Raw genomic sequence first — 23,151 nt, forward strand, 5'->3', positions numbered from 1 at the left:
CAGTGAAAGGCCTAGAAGAGTGGTGTCCATGATTACAAGAAGTGGAGGAACCTTTGAGTTTGTGTTCATGAAAGCCAACCCCAGGCCTCGAATGAATCTGCTGCCTGACTAACACTGATGATACAGAAAAAGAAGAAGCCATCCACTAATGATGGAGGGGTCCAGATACTACAAAAGCAGCATACTCTCCTATTCATTTTAATCACTAGGCAAAATCATTAGCCCAACTGTGCGAACACTCATCTACATTGGACCAGTGGGTGAGAGCGACGAGGAGAGTAGAACAACACCAATTACACCTCAGCATGTCACCCATTCTTTAGAACCCAAGACTCAGCGGAATACAAAATGAAGTTTCTTCATCCAAAACAAAAGAAACATGACGAAATATGAGAAATTCACTTTGCAGAGCCAGCTAAACACACTTTAGATGCTTACAGTATGTCTTCCAATTCCTGCCAAGTAAGCAAGATCATGGAGATGATTACATTTCTGCTTATTTTTCGACTGAGACGATCAAACATAAGAATTAAACAGCAACGCTGGCATTAAACATAAAATTATTCAAAAGTTGGATTATAAGCATTAATAGCTAGGTCTCGTGAAAATGGAATGCTGGATTTGTTTGCATAACTCAGACCTTCACTCTCGCTGTTGGGGGCAGGACAGCAAATTGATCAAAAAGGGAATCAAGACAAAGAAAACCACTGAGGTCCTCAGGGAGACTACAAGGCCAGAGATCCATAATGTTGCTTGCCACCTACTATTTATACACCTCCTATACATTTTTAACTTTCAGAATTTTATAGGCTAATGATTATTTTACTGCAGAAATAAACAGCACAGCACAAAAAAGCCTGGCCTTCATGTGAGGTCTGAAGTGATTTATTTCTCATCCATCCAAGCAAAACTAGCACAGCTCTATGCCTTAGAGTGTGTATTTCACAGACTGCATCCTCAAAAATACACATCCAGACTTTACCCTGACCTTCAATGAGACCAACACCCTTAAAACATAGTCCTATATGTCTGTGAGTCTGCAGCCATGTCCACATCCGCACTTTTGTATTCTCTTCAATCTCTTCTTTTCTGGTTAGGATTTCCACCATTATATATAAAAAAAGAAAAAAATTCAACAACATGCAGGTGTCAGCCCTTCACTTCCTCCATACATCCCCTTCATGTTCTTCTGTGCTCTGTTGGTCCTGCATGTTGTCAACGCAAGCTGGCACGTGGCTAAAAGCCCAGACCACCTCTCTACTCTATTGTCCTGCCCACTCTCCAACAGCAGTGACAACACTTGCATGGTGAGGGGTTCTTTGTTGACTGTCTATCAATTCAGCAGGTGCCTTATAGTGAAAAGCAGGAGTTGGCCAGCCAGCTTCGTTCGTGCAAAGTACCGTTTGATGTGCTCATTTCACAAGCAGGGGGGTGGCAGCCAAGGAGGATGCTAATAATCTCAACAACAAAAAAACATTACATTCAAGCTTGTAAAAGATAAACCCAAATTTTAATGATAAAAGAAGTGTGACCAACCGGCACAATACCAGATGAATGGAGCGTGGCACCAAAAAACCCTTTTCTTAGTTGAAAACCATTCATACTGTCAGTCACTGAGAATAAACAAGGCCTGACAACAGTTTACCAACTGAATAAAAAAGACAATGTCATGTCAGCGAACTGTGGTAAAAACACAGTCAAAAGCTAATTTAAGACACAATTTAAGACTTGTGATGATCTGATATAAGGAGTTGAAACAATCAAAAAAGGGGACCCTTGGGGGTTTAAAGTGGACTATGTGCGCACAAATTAACAATAAAATTAAAAACTGGATACATCAAAAAGGCAGGTATGCTGTAAACAGGGTATTTGGGTACTGCATATCAATTTGGATTTTTGCTAGTTTCAGTGGCATTGTGATCTCACCAGGAAAATGTTCAGACTTCCACACTTAGTGGTTTACTCACAGAACTAGAATTGCATGGTTGTAGGCCACTACAATGTAACTAATGTACAGTATATATCTGGAAATCTTTAGTAGTTTCACATGCATGCCAATACACAAGTGGATAAACGCAAAATAGGATTGCAGTCAAGGGGATACTAGGGCTGCACAATGTATTAATTGAGCCTCATCATCATCGTAATGTGCGCATTAGTCACATCACAAAGTCCTACGATGTAGGAGGCAAAAGAACATTGGTACTCAAATAACAAAACAACAAATGTTTTCTACCTAAGTGCTAGCATACAGTAATAAGAAAAACTAGACATGCTGATAAGATGAGCGCCAAAGTTACGGAAAATTATAAACCTTCAAATAAACCATGGAGCAGACGGAGTAGTATATACTTATCTTCTTGTATGATAATTATTGATGAGGACACAGGAAACAATTTTACAGGACGCACACAGCCAATCAGAGGGAAGGTGGGAGGCCAATCACAGGGAGTGTCCCGCCCCACCCTTCACTATCGCTGATTGGTTTAAAGCAGTGATTCCCAACCAGTGTGCCCCACATTAGTGTGCCGTGGGCACTCTTCAGGTGTGCCGTGGGAAATTATAAAATTTTACTTAATTGCTAGAAAAAAAAATTATTTCCAAGAAATAATGTATCTTTATTCGTCTATTTATGCCAGTGAGGCATAGGGACAGACCGAACAAAGAAATGCTCTTCTATTAGATGGCAGGAAGTACATACAGGAATTAATGTATCCACTTTTTGTGAAATTTTTGTTTGTTGGTGTGCCGTGAGATTTTTCAATTGTAAAATATGTGCCTTGGCTCCATAAAGGTTGGAAATCACTGGTTTAGAGAGAGACCAGAGTGGTTTCTTGTGTCTGCTTTCAAGTCACAGAGATTTTTTTTCTTTTTTCTTCCTCAAATGGCTGGACTCTCTCTTTTTTTTTTTTTTTTTTTTTTTTTTTTTTTTTAAGCGACTATATGCAACCAAATTAGTCGCACTCTAGAGCCCTGTCTTGTCAAAAAAATTCTTACGACCGATTTCCATCACCACGTCGGCATACTTTTGATCTGTCCTCAGACGCAGATTGTTCTTACTTTATTTGTCCCTGCTCATTTTTGTGCATCTCAGACGCGGGACGCATGTCAAACGAGATTCCTGTAGAGGGAAAAAGAGAAATGTGTGCTGGTTTTCACATCATGAGTATGTTATCCTATATTTTTTCACATCACAATATATACCGTGGGGTTACAAAAAAAGAGGAAATTAAACAAAATTAAAAATCAATCAATCAAATAAAAATCACAATACTTTTTTTTCCAAATATCGTGCAAGGCCTTACCCTCTTAGCCTACAGTATAGTATGAACACAAAACTATGACCTGATTCCTTCATGAAAATTTTGCAGCAGCAGTGAGGAACGGTAAATCTAATGTCCATAAAGATACTATTGAAACTATTGGAGTTGGTAAAAAAACTGAACAACACAAAATGTTTCAATATCATCATAACAACATATTTAAGGGCTACATATTTTTATGTTTATTTACTGGATTAGGTGAGGAATACCAATAGTTTCCGACACACCTGTTGAGAAGTAAATAAAGCTAGGAGACCAAAAATCCATCATGTTTTTTTTATATGCAAACAGTAGCAATTATTCTAAAATCACTGTAGGTTGTCAAACACAATAAGACGCAGCAAATGTTAACCCCCACTTCCTAATGTGGTACTGAGGTAAGTAACATGACAAATGCTGAACTCTTAAGGAAGCCTACCTCTTCTATTTTCTGAAATACTATATATCTATACCCACATCTGCCAAATATCCCAGGGCATTAAACTGAATTAGTGCCAGGAGGCAACAACTCATGGTATTCACAATGCAAAGCAGGGCATCGCTCAGCATAGCAGAATTTGCCTGGCTCGAGGACCAATAAAGGCTTTGTTTGTTAGTCATGTCACTGAATGACCACCAAATTAGCTTAATCACCTCTGGCACCAGGATATTCAATGTGACATTCTGTACCACAGGGCCGGGCTTCTGTTTGCCTGCAAGAGCCAAAAATGGCTTCTAGGGAAAAGGGATAACACAGCAACAAAAGGCAGAAAATGGGGAACAGCAAATATTCTTTCAACCCAATGTTTTTCCCCCCCATGAATGCATCTGCAATCACTGAAATGTAAAATGAATCAAGAACATAAAGACACCATGGTTTTGATTCATAGTCGGTGATCCAATACGTGCAGACGGCCGGTCCCAAGATCGGATTAAAGAAAAAAAAAAAATGGGTGGACTGCATCAGGAAGGGCAACAAGCTTAAAAACTGTGCGAAACAAATCATGCAAATTATTCGCTGTGGCGAGCCCTGACAGGAAAAGCCAAAAGTCACAGACACACAATATTTTTTTAATATAATAATAAAAGAAATCATTGCAAATCATAAACAGACCTGGTATTCTAGGGTACAAATGTTATAAAAGTGCAATTTAGCAGCCAAAAACAAATTTCTTATCAAAGAAGAATTGGTATTATATGTATCAGAGTGGGTCTAATTTAAACCTGGGGTACGTTTAAAATCTCTCTGTTGGCAGGACTGAAGCTAAACCATCTCAATCGGCTTGTAAAAAAATGTAAAAATTAAAAATAAAAAAATAATACAAAGAACAAAATATAAAAAAAAGATTTAAAAGACTATAAAGGTACTAACACGAATTCCTATGAAGTTGGGACATTGTGTAAAACGTACAACAGATTACAATTATTTTGAAAATCCTACCTAAACCTATATTCAATTGAATATATACTACAAAAATAAGATGTGTAAAATTCAAACTGATTATGTTTTTTCCAGAGAAGTCGCCGGAGTTTATGGGTGTTGTAGGTATATGGATTTCACTTTGCATGGTAGGGCTTTAACTTGCATTTGTAGATGTAGCGAGAAACTGTGTTAACTGACAGATTAGCTTTCTGAAAGGTTCCTGATGCCACATGGCAATATCCTTTACACAATGCAGTGCCACCTGTGGGATTGAAGATCACGGGCAGTCAATGTCGATTTTCAGCCTTGCCGCTTTACGTGCAGAGATTTCTCCAGATTCTCTGAATCTGTAGATGATATTATGGAACGTAGATGATAAAATCCCTAAATTCCTTGCAACTGTATGTTGAGAAACGTCCTCCTAAAAATGTTGGACTATTTGCTCACGCATTTGTTCACAAAATGGTGAACTTCGCCCTATCCTTGCATGTGAACAACTGAGCCTTTCGGGGAAGCTCCTTTTATACCCAATCATGACACTCATCTGTTTCCAATTAAGCTGCTCTCCTGTGTTCCAAATGGGTGTTTTTTTAGAATTCCTCAACTTTCCCAGTTTGTTATTGCCATGTCCCAGCTTTTTTTGGAACGCGTTGCAGGCATCAAATTCAAAATGAGTGAAATTCAAATAAATAAATAAATAAAATCTGGTTTGAACTTTAAGTAGCTTGTGTTTGTAGTGTATTCATTTGAACATAGGTTGAAAAGGATTTGCAAATCGCGTTTTGTTTTTATTTATATTTTACACAACATCCCAACTTCACTGGAATTGGGATTTGTATTTAGTCTTTATTAGTTATCTACGCCACTTCCGCCTCTATTTTCTTCGGCAATGCTCGGCAAAGATCGGTGCCTACTCTGAAGTGTCCCCGATCGGGGCAATGGTCTGCATGCTGAGGACCTCTGGTTTTGGCAAGACTAGAAAGTGCATAAAGATTATGTTGTTGTTGTTGTTGTTGGTTTTTACAGATGTTACATGTCATTTTGCTCAAACCTCATCTCAGTTGCCAGTAAAGCTCATCAGCATTCACAAATAATAGACATTTCCAATAGAGCTAAGTAGCTCTCCAGAAAAGCACAGAGGGGACAGAAAGACAGAATAAAAGGCTACAAAACACAACAGAGGATGAAAGCAGCTGAACCAGAGGTCTTCCCTGCCTCCTTCAGACATTAGAATATTAATATTAATGAGAATTCCTGTCCAACACCCCCCCCCTCCCCGCAATCGTTTTTCCCCTCAGTTGATTTGAACATGAAAACCCTAAAAAAATAAAAAATAAAAAAATGAAAAAAAATAACAAAATTCCAGGAGTTGCGTATCACAGTTTGACCCTGAAGCCACACCGCAGACACAAACCGTGACAGACTCGCTGTTCAAAGCAGGCAGGAGCTGCTTTCATCAGGGAATCCTGGTGTTTTTTCCTTACAGTGTGACACCACCAGCGCATGCCATCTGCCTTTTTCTCAAATCAGAATTTCAAGTTGCGTCCTACTCGTGTGTTGTTTTTGGGCTTCAGAATCGAGGCCCAGCATCACACAGACTTATGCTGCCATGCCGTTTGCTCGCTGCTGTTTATAACCAAGACTCGCACTGTGCTGCAATGTTAAATATTCACTGTTAAACTGTCAAGCCAGAACTAGTTGGGCAACCAGCCAGGCATTCACTTTAGAGTAGCTTTGGATTATCCAAACCAAAAGTACCACTTCTGAATCAATTCAGCATACTTCCTCAGCCCCCCACACGCCCACTTCATTAGTCGTTTTTCTTTCATTCTTCTCTCTTCTAAACTTTCTTCATCCTAAAAACCAAGCAGTAAATTAACACACACGCACACACACACACACACCGTTTTCACCTCTGCTCTAAAACTGAGCATGCTGCTGCTGCCTCCCCATGCCTGCCTTCAGATGTAAAATATTTTTATTCTGTGCCCCAATAACACACGAGCAAAGGTCTCTCATCCTTGGCTTGGCAGGACTTCTGACAGACAGCCGGCAGCGCCATACAAGCCTAACCCCTGCTGCTGCAGCTTCCTGCTGCTCAGAGGGAGTCAGGCTGCCTGCCTCTCATTGACTGTGGGCCAGGCCGGACAGGGTGGAGGAGGCTGAGTGGTGGCCACGGGAAGCAAAGACCCCACAGGAGAGGAGGCTGAGACAGCGCAGGACAGACAGAGCGTCAAAATATTGAACGTACTACGACAATAAGACACAGCGTTAAATAAAAAGAAAGAAAGAAAGAAAGAAAGAAAGAAGGCTAAAGAGATGGAGAGATGTTAGGGCTGGGCAATATGATGGAAAGAAAGAAAAAGAAAGAAAGAAAGAAAGAAGGCTAAAGAGATGGAGAGATGTTAGGGCTGGGCAATATGATGTAAAATTTATATCACGCTATAAATTGAATCCCTTCACGGTAACTGTATATATATTGCGATATAAGCTTCAGTGTAAAAATTATAATGGAAACATTTATAAATGGGTTGTTATTTTCATTAATAATTGTAGTGTCGTGTTGCGTCATCAGCTGTTCAAACAGATGAGATAAGATTGATCCAAAGAGCTTTTGCCACATACCAAAGAAACCTGAAGCTTCTTGAAAGCTTTAAATTGCAGCATTTAAGCTTAACAAGTGGAACCTACTGACAACGACCGTGTTTACTTTCGACACTTTATATAGTAAGACGTAACTTCCTGATTTTGTTTTTCAAGATATTATGATATTAGAGATTTAATTTGAATTTTTACATTATCTTTGAGTGGAATGAGACTAATAAAGAATTTAATTGTTTTATTGTGCCTTTCAGACATCTTGAATCTTAAATATTGTTCATATTAGCCACAAAGTCATGACAAAAGCAGTCCTGACTACATTCCATATGTAGTTGTAATGTTGTGTAGCATATATTAGTCAAATAAAAATGTCATTAATTTAGGAGAAAAGAATAACCCGGAAGCGACGCTTGCGTTATTTCCAGTTTACCGTAATTTTAAATTGAATTGTTCAAATCAAACTAATATGTCTCGAAAGGGGCACCACGTCAATTTTTATGTATAAAATTTAGGAAAAATGATGAGAAACCTTTTTTTCAGTCTCGTAATCTGAAGGTTGCTACACTTTATGAAATTATGAGTTCAAGATGACAGAGGCTTACTTAAACTCAGAAAACACAAGACACTACCAAGAGTGGAATTTTATAGTCTATTTAATGACATCTACAAGGGATCTAGAGGGAAACACACAAAAGGGGTCTAACTAAAGAAAGAAAATAACACTAATAACGGTAAAGAATAAGGAAAATCGGCGTACGAAAAGGAGAATAGAACATTGTGTGTTGGACTAAAGTTGGAAACGTGAGCGTTTACTGCGTTGAGTCAGAGCGAGAGAAAGCAAAGTTGGGATTTCGTGTGAAGCTAGTAATTTCCCCAAATTTATTAGGCACTGATGTTGTACATCATAGTAAGGATTGCAGTGTCAACTCACGAACGCAGATCAGCTGGTCTTTGGGGAGTGGTCTTCCTCCAGAGCTCAGGCAGAAACAAAGCAGGTTTGGTTGAAGGAAAAGGATGCACAAAAATAAAACCAAAAACAAATGGAAAAGGAAAGTTGCTGTCCCCTTTGGATGCGCTCGTAACTTTCCTGCCGGTTGAACTGGTGGCGGGCCGAGCTCTGGCCCTCAGATGCGTGCGGGACCGGTACAGGATGCCAGTAGTTTCCCTCTGAGGCTCCGTCGGCCGATCGTGGCTAAGAAAAGTGATCGAAGCCGCATGGTCGGCTTCTTCTATCGAAAACGCCGCTGTCTTGGTTGCGGCGGGCGTTCGCACACGTGGTGGCACCGGAGGCCCCCCGAGGACAATGGAAACAAAAGAAGCGGGAGGGGGTTGGCCGAAGGAACCAAGAAGCTGAAGACCAAGAAGAGAGAGAACCAAGAACCCTAGAAAAAGAGGGCCAGAGTTTAAACACCCGGAGGGCGTGTCCAAGGGGACAAAGAAACTGGAGGGAGACCACACACATCAGCTTGAATCTAGTCTAGACTTTTGAACCATACAATGGGTTTAGAAATCATAATAATCTAAAACACTCCCAACTTTGTACTCTCACGCATAGAATAATTGTTTAAACTTTGGTCGTGGTAGATCGGTTGCTTATTGGTCAATACAACATTTCGTACTGTTTGATTTCAAATCATGAGGAACAGTTCTCAAAATCTTGAGGACCTGTAAAACTGACAATAGTGACACAGACGCCAAGGCATACATTTGGAATATTTCTACAGAGTTCATAAGATATCAAAATTGACATTTTATCTTCAGTTAACAAACATCAAAGGCTAGTCCGCGGGTTCAGGCTTGCAGTTCCTCTCAACGCCAGTGGGTGGCGCTTCACGTGCATCTTTGAATATTAACCAAATAGTCTTCTTGGAGGGAGGGTCCCTCAACCTTTTGGTCAGAGAAGAGTCTTATAAAGCCAGGAATCAAGATTTGACAGGCGAGGATTAGGAAGTAAACCAGCACAAACTTTTTTTTTTTCTCCTCCCAATTTCTGCACTGCTTCCACCATCCCCTTCGCTACATTTACGCATTTGCGGCCAACAAATGTCCCTCGTCCACCAGTTCAAACAAGCCAATCTACAGACAACTTTTTTTCTCAGAACTTTTCCTCATTCCCCACTCTTTCGCCGGTGCACTCCCTTTCAAGTTGCACACAGTCACGGCAGCGGGACAGCTTAACACCAAGAAGTTCAGGACAGTGTTAGCTGCTAGCTATGTAGCCGCAGCACGTACTGTGCTGGCTGCTACAGCACAAGCAAGCATTACCATATTCCTTTCTGAGCAGCTGGTAAAGCAGGGAGTACGTGGACGCAGTGGTCTTTTAACTCGCTTGGAGCTGGTACATAATAATAATATAAAACAACACCCCAGATAGAATAGGACGGACAGACAGACAGACAGACAGACAGATAATCTCACCGATTTTCACGTGTCAAATGTCAGATTAGGGTTGGGAATCAAGAACCGATTGGAACCGGGACTAATGTTCCGATTCTCCCGGAATCGTTTAAATGTAAACATTTCGGTGCCCAGTTTCGATGCCTAGTTCTCCGGCCAAAGAAGAAGTGGCGGAAACCAATGAAGAAGCGGCAAAAAACAAAGACGAAGAACAGGCACGGAGACGTGCTTGTGCCCAACGGAGGCGGCGGCGAACAAAAGTGTGTCTTAACTTTGTTCAAATGAATGACCAGTCACCTCAGTGCAACACTTGGAATAAGAATATATTGTGCGAAGTAGGCTTTCATGATGTGTAGCGTCTGACGCGCTCCGAACCTCAGCCTACACCGCACGGCACTTCAGTGAAGTAAACTGTTAACTCAATTGGGTGAGTGAAACAATAAAATGCACCTATGCCAATATTGAGACAGGTAACAAGGTAAACAGTTGGTTGCACTTTTGCACTCATGGCTTTTAGCATTTATTTTAGTCGTCAAACCAACGTAAGAAGGAAAAAAAAAAAAAAAAAAGCTCAACATTGAGCTAAAACTTCCCCGTAGCAACTTTACATCACAATGAATTGGGACAGAATTCACAATAACATTGTCTCACAGTATCACAAACACTAACCTTGTGCCTCATCGGTGGGTAAGGAAACAAATCAGCGTTTTATACCATTTGGTTCCATCCATTAAAAAAATAAATCACCAGTGCCGTGTGAAGTTTTCGTGCCAAAATGCTGACTTCCGGTGCGTAACCTTCAAAATAAAAGGCTACAGGCTTAAAACAGTCAAGTTAAATTTTTTATGTGATAAAACTCCTAAATCACGATTTTAACAATGCTATATTTAACTTTCAGCCGAAACATTAATTAATGAATATTAAGTCAATTGGGTTAGTTCCACAGACATTGCCTTTTAGTTCATAGGTTTGATATTGATACTGGTTATAAAGAACCTCGAGTCAAATGTTAATTTTAGTCTATGCCGCAGGCTGCTAAGAAAACGGATGTTGATAATTTGGACACTCTTCATTTAAACCATGCAAACTTTTTTGACACTGCACCCTAAAAGAATCGGAATCGAGAATCGTTTGGAACCGGAATCGGAACGGCTCAAATTCAAACGATGCTCAACCCTATGTCAGACTGCCTTATTCTTTCAGTTTTCACAAGACATAATTGATTTTCCTAGAATTCAACGTATAGTGAACCGAACCGAAAACAGTGACCACAAAACCATGATATGAACCGAACGATTTTGTCAACTGTTCCATCCCTAATAGAAGGAAAAAACGAGGAAGAGAGACTTGAAATTATAGAGGAAAAAAATAACATTGCTTGGATAAAAATATTTGTGCCTGACCACCAATCAAGTGGTATATTTTTGTGAGCTTTGCCTTTGTTTGTAAGGCAGCAGCTTTGATTTTGCGACGTGTCTACTGCATGTTCCACATGCACACAAAGTGTAATTTGTCGGCTTGGTGACAAAGAGCCATCTCCATGAGTGAAAATACAATCAATGCTTTTTACCTCATTTTTCGCAGCTCACATGGAGAAAGCATTACCTGCTTTTTTTCTTCAAAAGTAAATTTCAGATTCAGGTTAAAACAGCTTCTCCCCTGGTTGTCATGGTAACAAAAGCCATACTCGCATTGCCCTACCCCAACGGTGAGCAATGGTTAACTCATTCCCTGCCAATGCCGTCCAAAGACGTCATTAAGAATCCATCTATTACCTGCCAATGCCGTCTAAAGACGTCAATGGTGTTTTTTTTGTTTTTTTTTTAACGGGCATGGGTAGGGGAGGGTCTTGTGCAGTTTATGTGTGATCCTCAAGCCTCTGGATAACTGCAATGAGGAATGGCACCCTGTAGAGGGCAACAATGCCTTGAGGTGAACCTCCCTCCCTCAGAGGAAGAAGAAGAAGGGGGCGAGCCAGCGGGGTGCAACAGACAATGAGAAGAGACAAACATAATGGCAGAAAAGAGAGAAGACAAAATGAAAAAAAATCTGGCGACATGCTCTCAGCCGCATGCCGGCTGATCGTCTGACGACCAGGATGTGAATGAATGGGATCCGGTCTCGTCAGATAGTGAACTCCCTCTTGAGAGCCAGCAGAGTTTCATCCCGAGCTTCCTCCGACGAAGACCGACGAAAGCGAAGACTAAGGTAACTCGTTCGCAGCTAGGGTTAGCTACATTTAGCAACCAAACACGCTCCTTCAATCCTTGTTACATAAAAACATAATTTAGTCCCACTAGTTCACAATGTAACTGTTGCCAGTACTGATTTGAATTTTCCATTTACAGCTTGTCCATCTTGCAGGAATTGAACACCCGCGAGTCGAACGTCTTTTAGGACTGCAACGAAAAAAAGTAATGTTGGTTTTTTACCCTTGCAAAACACGTCGTCAATAAAAAGTATTCTCTTTTAATCGTATGTATTTTTTTAAACTTACAGGTTATGCATCCAGCAGATGTTGACTCCCATTCCAGTACGCAGTACAGACAAAAAAAGGTAATTGAAAGCTTTCTTTTCTCCACGTCCCACGACAGCTATTTCATCCATCCATCCATCCATTTTCTGAGTCGCTTCTCCTCACTTGGGTCGCGGGCGTGCTGGAGCCTATCCCAGCTGTCATCGGGCAGGAGGCGGGGTACACCCTGAACTGGTTGCCAGCCAATCGCAGGGCACAAAGAAACAGACAACCATTCGCACTCACAGTCATGCCTACGGGCAATTTAGAGTCTCCAATTAATGCATGTTTTTGGGATGTGGGAGGAAACCGGAGTGCCCGGAGAAAACCCACGCAGGCACGGGGAGAACATGCAAACTCCACACAGGCGGGGCCGGGGATTGAACCCATGTGTGGATGTGGATAAAACTTTGCTGGATTTTATACACAAGGTAATAAAAACCTGGACAGCAAACAGTAGAGGAGGAGAATTTGGAGAAAAAAAGTGCAAGTGTGGGACCCCCATTTGTTCATGCATTTTTGTCTAATGTAAATTCTGTACATAGTTGTAAATAAATTATTTTTCTGTCAAAACTACTTTCTCAGTGTTTTATGTTCAGATGTTTGAGATTTTCACTAAAGAAAAAAAATATTGGTGTCAAAGTAATTGTTCTGCTTGATGTGTCTGCTTTCACATAAAGGCTGAAAGATTTGGCTGAAAGTAGCCTATATTTGACTGCTGATTACTAAAGAACGGTATAAGCTAGAGACAGACTTTTTTTCTGATGAAAGAAGAGTCTGATCTTTCTTTTGGTGGTTTTGGTGTTTACATTGTCATAGTACACAATATTCTGTGGTGCTTGAAAAATCAGTGAAATTGCTTGAAAATCCCTGGCAGTCTAGGGGTTCCCTGCTCAGGAAACGGCTGGTAGAGAATGAGTTAATTTGCATAAGATAGAAGTACATAGTGTTGATTTTATATTTTTGTATTCAAAATATAACTCGATGCAATGCTTTAAGTGTGTGTATGTTATTTTATTTGTTTAAATTTGCAATACTGTGATAATACTGCTAACTGTATGAATGGTGGTCACTATCATCATGATATGACATTTCCATACCATCTCGATGACAAATACAATCAGTGATCAATAACAAAAGTCTCAGTCATAAACAGCAGGGACGTGACAGTTCAGAGAATTTAGATTTACATTCTCAAGAATAAACAAGACCAACAACTGCGAATCATAAGAGACACTCTGAAGATGACGATTATGACACTCTTCTTCCATATTCATACCCTCAGGGCTCAAGGCCTCAGGCCAAAATGAGAAGCTGCTGTGACTCATAGTGCAACCACAGTAAGGAAGGCGGGGGAGATTTGTCCCCTGCCCCAAGCTGACAGTGTGAACAAATAAAGGCTGTAAAAAGACAGAATTTTAATTGTGCTCCATGCTCGCTCGAGAATTTAGCTGGAAAGCCTTCAAAAAGTTACACACTACCTTGGAAGTGGACTATTTCCGAGCAGTATTGGTGTTACTGCATCTGCACAACTGCTGGCAGCAATGCATTCCAAAAAAGGAAAGTCTTGCCACAAAACATGGCATACATGCTTAAAAGATTTTGCCAGAATTTCAAAACATTTGGGGATTTAAGGAGTCAAGATTAGTTAGATAATCATTTTATCCATATAAAATATAACCAGCACGGTTTTAATCTACAGCAGCAGTCATGATTGCTGATATGCTAACTGACAAGTACAGTTAAAACACAGAAAAATGGTATTCTCACTTGCCAGCACAATCATGAGATCTTATTTGAGGAAGTCTATTGAAAGGAGGAGATAAGCCTACAGACACCAGTTAAAAGTAGACTTTACACCGATCTGCTCGGCCTGATCGGTATCGGCCGATAATTAGCAATTTATGCTGATCGGCTTTAATGTCATAATTCGCCGATCCGACCAATGACGTCATTGATCGGCTCCGCAAAAGACGTTTACTCCGCGTCGCCATCATGTACAGTATATTTTAATCCCAAAGCTGGTTTATTATTACCCTTGTCCCGTGTCTTTTGACGTAGTACTGTAAATATCTTACAGCCAATAAAGTGATTTAAAAAAAAAAAAAAAAAACATGTCGGCTGTGTGGGACAGACAACACATAATGCCCGGCCAGATCAGACTACAAGATAAATTTGGTCTTTCACGACTGCACTATGTCAGACTACAGCAATAAAATCTTGTATTCCGATACCACCGAATTCCGTCTTTTATGATCACTGGGCTTTATCTTGTCAACTCAAACGCGACCGGATACACTTGTTACCACGGCAACAACAATCGATCGCGTTGGGTGTATTATAAGAATAAAATGGAGAAAAAAAACGTGTGCTGGTTATCACCAGTGCTCGGGAGAGGACTATATTTCAAGGCTTGCTTGAGGTATATTCACGTACTTTTAATACGATACGGCTCACAAAGCAGGCAACAAAACGTAATGTAGCCTAGCAAGCTAGTGCTAGCACTAACTGTTGTACCGGCATTCTGTCGAATCATATTCTAAAGTTTCGGTGTGTGTGAAGTAATTTAATGACAATAAACTATTTTAATTACAGTAAGTTAGCACCCATTATTTCTGTCATGTTGTAATGTTGGTTTGACCTGACTGATTAGAATACATGACCTGACAAGATATTTTAGATACGCAGTATACAATTACACAAGTATATCCAGTAAATGAACAAGTCATTTAAATAGACACATTGCCCCATGAACAAGTCATTTAAAGACACATTGCTTCATCTTGTGATCGGTTATCGTTTTTTTTTTTTTATTTGCTGATCGGTGATCGGCCCCATAAATCTTGATTGTGTAAAGCCTAGTTAAAACACAAATCAGCAAATCCTGTAAGCCTTGATCTTTGGCTTCAAGATCAACAGAAGCATGATCATTTCTGATTATCTCAATAGTACATCCATCCATCCATTTTTTTAATCGCTTATCCGAGGTTGGGTCGCGGGGGCAGTAGCTTTAGCAGGGAGGCCCAGACTTCCCTCTCCCCAGCCACTTCATCCATCTCTTCCGGGGGGATCCCGAGGCGTTCCCAGGCCAGCCGAAGGATGTAGTCTCTCCAGCGTGTCCTGGGTCGTCCCCGGGGTCTCCTCCCGGTGGGACGTGACCGGAACACCTCACCAGGGAGGCGTCCGGGAGGCATCCGAATCAGATGCCCCAGCCACCTCATCTGGCTCCTCTCGATGTGAAAGTTTCATAATAAAATATAGTGAAAGGGATAAAGAAAGACAGCGTGTAAGACAGAAGGAAATGTCACACGCTCTTCACACTGCAAAGAGGGAGGGGACAAAGCAGCCTGTCAAAAGAAGATACTCTCATACTTATTTACAGTTGTTGTGCTCCAAATCCCGTGTGAAACATTAAGGCTCGTTTGCGGTGAGGCTGAAACAAACGCCCATAGCATAATAACACAAAAAAAAAAATCCCTCTCCCTTCCGCCATCTCAATCTGCTCATGAGTGCAAATTCAAACTGCTTTTGTCTCGTCTCATGACAAATCGTCTCATTGTCACTGATGTGGTGTTTACAGTGGCACCCAGCATCTTGTAATCATTCAGTAAAAGTGGATTTGTATCCTCGGGAGATTGTTATTTTGTGGATAATCAAAAGCGATAGAGGGGAACAGGGGACAACTGGAGAGTGATCTAAAATAAAATTGATGATACCCCATACCGCAGTTCAAATTACCGTATTTTCATGACCATAAGGCGCACTTAAAAGTCTTAAATTTTCTCCAAAATGGACGGGGCGCCTAATAGTGCAGCGCGCCTTATGCGTGCACCGAGTTCCAAAATCTGTAAATGTTGTTGTGTGACTTTAATGAGCGCTCCGCTTGACTGACTGGGAGCATTTCCTGCCGACACACTGATTTTATAGAGGAAGGTGGACGTGACTGAGGACGCTAAAGACACGCCCCCAGTAGGTATATAGTTCCGGTATGTGCATCGGTTTGGCTAAGGACCCCCGAAAATGGCACCTACGAAGAGACAAGCTTACGAAGCACAGTTTAAACTGCAAGCTATTAGTTACGCGGAGGAACATGGGAATCGAGCAGCCGCGAGAGAATTCAAGACTTAACGAATCCATGGTTCGCAAGTGGAGGAAGCAGGAAAATGAGCTTCGCCAAATCAAGAAGACGAAGCTGAGTTTCCGCGGAAACAAACTGCAGTCAAGCCAGCCTCCACTCATAAAGTAGCAGTCATGGCGTGGGAGCCATGAATGACAGATGGCGTACACAGCTTTACTAAGACTAGGAGGGCAGCGCCGGGCGAGTTACGCCACAATTTGTGAATGGATTGTGGATGCTTGGGCTAACGTGTCTGCTTGCACTGTTGTTCGAGCTTTCGTAAAAGCCGGCATCATTTCTGAGGAGCCGCACAGCAACGAGACCGACTCAGACAATGACGAGAGGGAACCTGCCGTGTTTGATGGAGAACTTGCTGTTCATTTCGGATCCAGAAGATGAGGACTTTGATGGATTTGTGGATGAGGATTGATCAAAAAATAACGTTAGTACATTGTTAAATACTTCAATAAAGTACAACCGAACTCAAGTTTTGCTCCCGCTGCCTTTTTAAAAACATTGTTTTAGCGTGCATCCATGCTACCGTATGTTTTAAGCTAGCGTATGTTTTACCATGCCTGCGCCCAATAATATGGTGCGCCTTATGTATGTGTTCTATACAGAAATAGACCACGTAACTGAGACTGCGCCTTTTATTACGGTGCACCTTATGGTCGTGAAAATACGGTATGCCAATTTCGCTTTGACAGCAGCAGTTTCCTCAGCTTCCGCTGACCATTGGCAATATTAACATTATAAAAAACACAATGGAAGGTTAGGTAGTCTATAAATAACCAACAAAATAGATTTCTATGAGCCGACACTGTATCACAAACAAACAGTATGTTAGCATTGGGCAGGTGACATTTAATTCTCTTTTACGACAGTTTTATAGTAAACTACAACTCGGAATGACGAACAGATATTGAACACACTACAAAGACAAGATATCTAATACTGATAAACTTTGTTTGTTTGTTTTTTCCAAATATTCACACATTTTGAATTAGATGCCTGCAACACGTTCCAAAAACGCTGGGACAGGGGCATGCTCACCACTGTGTTACATCACTTTCCCTTTTAATATTTAGCTGAGAACAGTAACAGGAATACAATTTTCAAGCATCTGACTTAAGCCTGAAATGCAATAGCTCCCGACTGACATGACTATCAAAACTATAGCCAATTCCAAAGTACAGTGGGCACCCGCTACTCATGGGGATAAGAACCGAGCCAGACCGCGAATAGTGAATTCACGCAAATAAGTGACGGTACGTTTAAAGTGTTTATAACCGCCTATATTAATAGCTTAAACCATAAATAAATTGTGTTTCATTTTAAATTTGATGCCAGCAACACGTTCCAAAAAAGCTGGGACAGGGGCATGTTTACCACTGTGTCACATCACTTTTCCTTTTATCAAGACTCAAGCATTTGGGAACTGAGGACTCTAATTGTTAAAGCTTTCTAAGCGGAATTCTTTTCCATTCTTGCTTGATAGTATCAAAAAGTATGGTGTGTTTTTCAGGTTTTTGATAAGCTAAATAGCACTTAACAGCCTCTAAATGCAGACGTAATCGTTGGGTTTTTGCTAGTTTTGTGCAATGGATAAAAACATACATGTATTCAGTATATATTCTGTACATGACATCATGTCACCTCATCAATTATATCCCATGGGTTTACAGCTCTAGGACATATAATACATCGAACAGTTTCATTTTTTTTAAGGATCACAAAAAAATTACTGTTTTGGAAAAAAACTGCAGCGATTGTGTGGTCATGACATAAAATGACCCAGCACTAAAACTATTTCATTAACTTCAAACAAGGTTCAAAGTCAGTAATTTTTGCGTTTGGATGTCCTTGTAGTCTTTTCCCTGAAGAGTATCACTGAGCCCAGTGAGAGAAAGCATCAGTTACACAGTGATGTTAAAAATGTTCACAAGACACAACGGGCTGCAAGGCATTGCCTAATTTGAATGCTTGAAACATCCATGACCCTCCATACTAAAGAAGGAAGAGAGAGAAACACAAATATTGATGAAGAGTGTAAGAAGCTGCTTGAATAGCCCACTCTCATTGCCAAAGACTTTACTCTAAACTTTAACCAAACAGGGATCATTTTAAATTGTTCTGGGCAAGGCAGCAACCACATATTTAAATGTTTTATTCATTCATTCATTTTCCGTACTGCTTATCCTCACTAGGGTCGCGGGCATGCTGGAGCCTATTTTATTTGAAACCTCAAAATTTGCAAAGTTGGAATACCATGAATGGATAAAGCTTGCAGTGATCCTTCGCCAGCATCAGTTCTCTGCAATGCCTGGTCATGGTCTTTGACGTAATCCAAGAGACGGTGTTAAATGTAGCTCGAAATGGCCTCAGGATGCATCTTCAAACATGCTTTGTGAAGAAAAAAAGCTCATTTTTGTTAAGAAGAAAAAATACCATAAGGCTAAAAGAGAGTTAAAGTGGTCAGATGACAAATGTCTCATCTGATCCTCAATCCAGTAGAGGGGCCATCTCCAGGGCTAAAATGGGAACTTCTGACAGGCCAGAGGGAATTGGTGAATTCCATTACACTAAATCACTGCTCTGGATCCAGTATGCAGATTTATCCACACCAATGAGTGGAAATTTTGGTCTAAACCACATGAGTAAAGCACTTTATGGCAGAGCTGACACTACAACTGTATGGTTTTGTCAAATACAAAATAGGCCAAAGGGTAAAAAAGAGGAGGGGAAACAACTGACTGACCTTGTCTTTCTTGTGAAAAAAAAATGCTAGTCAGTATCAACAATCAAATAAAAGAACCTGCCTATTTTATTTTTAGTTTTCCAGGTGCGTTTTGGGGGGTGGGGGGGTAAAGATTTTTAAAAAAAAAATAAAAATCCTACACTGTTGTCACCACCTTCTAGTATCATTAACCTTAATGATATTCACTCATAACAGTTTTGTCTTGGCAGAACTTTTAAATCACAGACTTATACAAACATTTGGCAGCCAATGTGAGTCATCCGGTTCATGACACACTCCTTGACAGTCAACTTCACTGAGCCAGCCGGTGTTCTTGATGAGACTGGTAGACTCAAGCTTGTATGTAACCTGTGCCAATGATCGAATGTGGCAACAGAGAAGTGACTAATTATTGGGTCAGCAAGGTATGTCACTTCCCACTCACTCTCAGCTGAATCATCCCTCTAGGGTAGCCAAATGTGACAGTATAAATGATGAAATATTTAGTTCAGAACAGGAACAGTAATACAATTTTCAAGCATCTGACTTAAGACTGAAATGCAATAGCTCCCGACTGACATGACTATCAAAACTATAGCCAATTCCGAAGTACGCGAAGTAAGTGTTTGGAAACTGAGGACACAAGTTGTCGGAGCTTTGTATGTGGAATCATTTCCCATTCTTGCTTGATGTACAACTTCAGTTGCTTAACAGTACTGGTCTCCATTGGCGTATTTTGTGCTTCATTATACTGTAATGTATATGACCACACCACACTTATTCACTTGGCGTCAGTCCATCTCAGATGAGCTTGGGCCCAGAGATTTATTCATTTATTGACACTACATTTCAAGTTACTTGTAAACTAAACAACTAAAAAACTAAACTCACATAAAAGGATTACACCTTTTGAATGTTCAATTACATCACAGACTTTGTTTCTCTTTGTTTTTGTTCACAAAAATTGCTCACTCAAAGCTAACACAATGAAAAACACCATTGACGAGCTAACGAAAATTAGCACTGAAATCGCGGCACATACAGTATCTTGGAAAACAATGAATATTGGTACACAAACGGTGTATAACCACATACAAACAGGCAATATAACAACATTGTCTGGCAAACAGTGCCGTGAAAAAGTATTGGCTCCCTTCTCAAATTCTTATATTTTTTTCATAGTTCCCCACGATAATGTTGAAGATCATCAAGTGTTCCAGGCATCAATATCAAAAACAACAACGTTCATCAGTTTGAACATTAAATACACGATATTGCCAAAAGCATTTGGTCACCCATCTAAATAATCGTAATCAGGTGTTCCGATCACTTCCATGGCCAGTTCGCAGAGAGCTTCATGATATGGTTTTCCATGGCCAAGTAGCTGCATCCAAGCCATACATCACAAAAATCAATGCAACGCATTGGATGCAGTGGTGTATAGCCACTGGAGTCTAGAGCAGTGGAGAGACACTCTCTGGCGTGACAAATCACGCTTCTCCATCTGGCAAGCTGATGGACGAATCTGGGTTTGGCAGTTGCCAGGAGAACGGTACTTGTCTGACTACATTGTGCCAAGTGTAACGTTTGGTGGAAGGGGGATTATGGTGTGGGGTTGTTTTACAGGAGCTGGGCTTGGCCCCTTAGTTCCAGTGAAAGGAACTCTGAATGCTTCAGCATACAAAGACATTTTGGACAATTCCATGCTCCTAACTTTGTGTGCAGAGTTTAGAGGTGGCCCCTTCCTCTTCTAACATGACTGTGCAAAAGTGCACAAAGCGAGGTCCATAAAGACATGGATGACAGAGTCTGGCGTGGATGAATTTGACTGGCCTGCACAGAGTCCTGACCTCAACCCGATAGAACACCTTTTGGATGAATTAGAGCTGAGACTGAGAGCCAGGCCTTCTCGTCCAGCATCCATGTGTGACCTCAAAAATGTGCTTCTGGAAGAGTGGTCACATTTATCAGATATCATGCATAATTTCGGTAGTATTTGGCCAAGATTTTTTATTTTTTTTGCAATGTTCGGCAAGTTTTTCCACAAACAATAAATATATACTTTTTTTTTAAATCCACGAATAGAGAAATTCGTGAATGCCGAACAACAAATATGCGGGGTCCACTCCATTAAGCGTTCCATTCCAATTAGTGGAACCTCTAAATGTCAAACACCCTCTAGGTCATATATTTGGGGAGTTTACGGGCAATTTAGAGTCTTCAATTAACCTACCAATCATGTTTTTGGGATGTGGGAGGAAACCGGAGTGCCCGGAGAAAACCCACGCAGGCACGGGGGGAGAACATGCAAACTTTACACAGGGGGGGGGGGAAGAGATAGAACCCCGGTCCTCAGAACTGTGAGGCAGATGCTCTAACCAGTCGCTCACAGTGCCGCCGTAATTTAATTACAATAAAGTCATTCAATTACAGTAAGTTAGCGCTCATTATTTCTGTCATGTCGTAATGTTGGTTTGACCTGACTGATTAGAATATATGATCTGACAAGAGCAGTGACTTCCAACTTTTATGGAGTCAAGGCACATATTTTACAATTGAAAAATCTCACAGCACACCAACAAACAAAAATGTCAAAAATTAATTACTGTATGTACTTCCTGCCATCTAATAGAAGACCATTCATTTGTTTTGTCTGTCACTATGCCTCACTGGCATAAATAGATGAACAAAGATACATTATTGTAAATATAATTTTTGGAGCAATTAAGTACACAAGTATATACAGTAAATGAACAGGTCATTTAAATAGACACATTCCTCCATCTTGTGATCGGATCGGTGATCGGTTATCGTTTTTTAAAATTTGCTGATCGGTCCCAAAAATCCTGATCGTGTAAAGCCTACTGAGGACAATAGATGGATAGATGGACGGATGTCTACATGGCACAAAAACTCCCACACATTGAAACAATTTGGTGCAGTATTTTTAGAGAGATTTTTACATAGATTTGTGTTGCCCCTGTCAAGTTATGTGAATGCAACATTTCTGGTTAAGCTAAATTAAAAAATGCTAAAATATAGCATTATATTTTTAAGATATACAGTATATCATATCTTTTCTGTAGCGATTGTCTTCAGTCACCGGCGAGCTGTAACCAGTCCCAGGTGACTTTGGGCAAGACGGAAAGTACACCTTGGACTGGTCGCCAGTCAATTGCAGGGCACATGTAGACAAACAACCATTTTCACTCATATTCACATATAAGGACAATTTCGAGTGTTTGATCAACCCAACATGGATGTTTTGGGAATGCGGGAATGAGCAGGAGCAACCAGAGAAAACCTATGCAAACACTAGGAGAAAAGACATGCAAACCAAACCACTAGGGCACCGCGTGTCGCCTTCATATAAAATATTTCTATATTTAGTAAAAACATGACACGTAAAAAACAAATGTTATTCAGTGCACTTGAGAAGGAATTCTGAAGCTGAAAGATCGGCGCTCCAACCGTCAGTGTTGTGCAGCTTTTTACACTATATATCAGCAAAGCATTGAACAACTTCAAGTGTATCACGCGTACATTGCATGTGACATTCGTTACCGTATTGTTATATGTCACATCGTTAAGAGGGAAATGAGTTAGGGTTTCAAGTGAGCAGCTCTGGAGACGAGCGAAAGTCTGAACGAGAGAAATGAATGATCTACTTCTTGAAGACGCATAAACCACACAGAAGCGTGTCTCTCCGGCAAAGCACATGATACCACCTTACATAATTAAGGAAAGTCAAAGACACGTCTTAAAAAGGCCTTTAAAACTATATGGCTGTGCAAAGTAATCACAGCACACTACGCAGCCGACGCGCTATTAGGTTGCATCATTTGAAATCTGTCACATGGTTACAATAAGTAGCTGCATTATTGTATTCAGCGAGTGTTTTCTTGACTCGTACATTGCAGTCAGTCACGTCAGAACACGTTTGACTCGAAGCAGACTGTATCGCACCGAAGTGACAGTGACATTAATTGCTTCATGTCACATGAACTCAAATGCAGGGAAAGTTAGCCTTGCTACATGCTAGCCTCGGGCAGGCTAAGC

General features: G+C 40.7%; 1 protein-coding gene across 2 annotated transcripts in view; it reads right to left on the reverse strand.

Moving 5' to 3' along the window:
• Window positions 1–23,151, reverse strand: part of nek7 (NIMA-related kinase 7) — a 75,557-nt gene that overhangs the window by 51,843 nt on the left and 563 nt on the right. The gene's annotated exons all lie outside the window — the stretch shown is intronic.

This window comes from Phyllopteryx taeniolatus, chromosome 7 (genome assembly GCF_024500385.1).
Source record: "Phyllopteryx taeniolatus isolate TA_2022b chromosome 7, UOR_Ptae_1.2, whole genome shotgun sequence".
Taxonomy (NCBI): domain Eukaryota; kingdom Metazoa; phylum Chordata; class Actinopteri; order Syngnathiformes; family Syngnathidae; genus Phyllopteryx; species Phyllopteryx taeniolatus.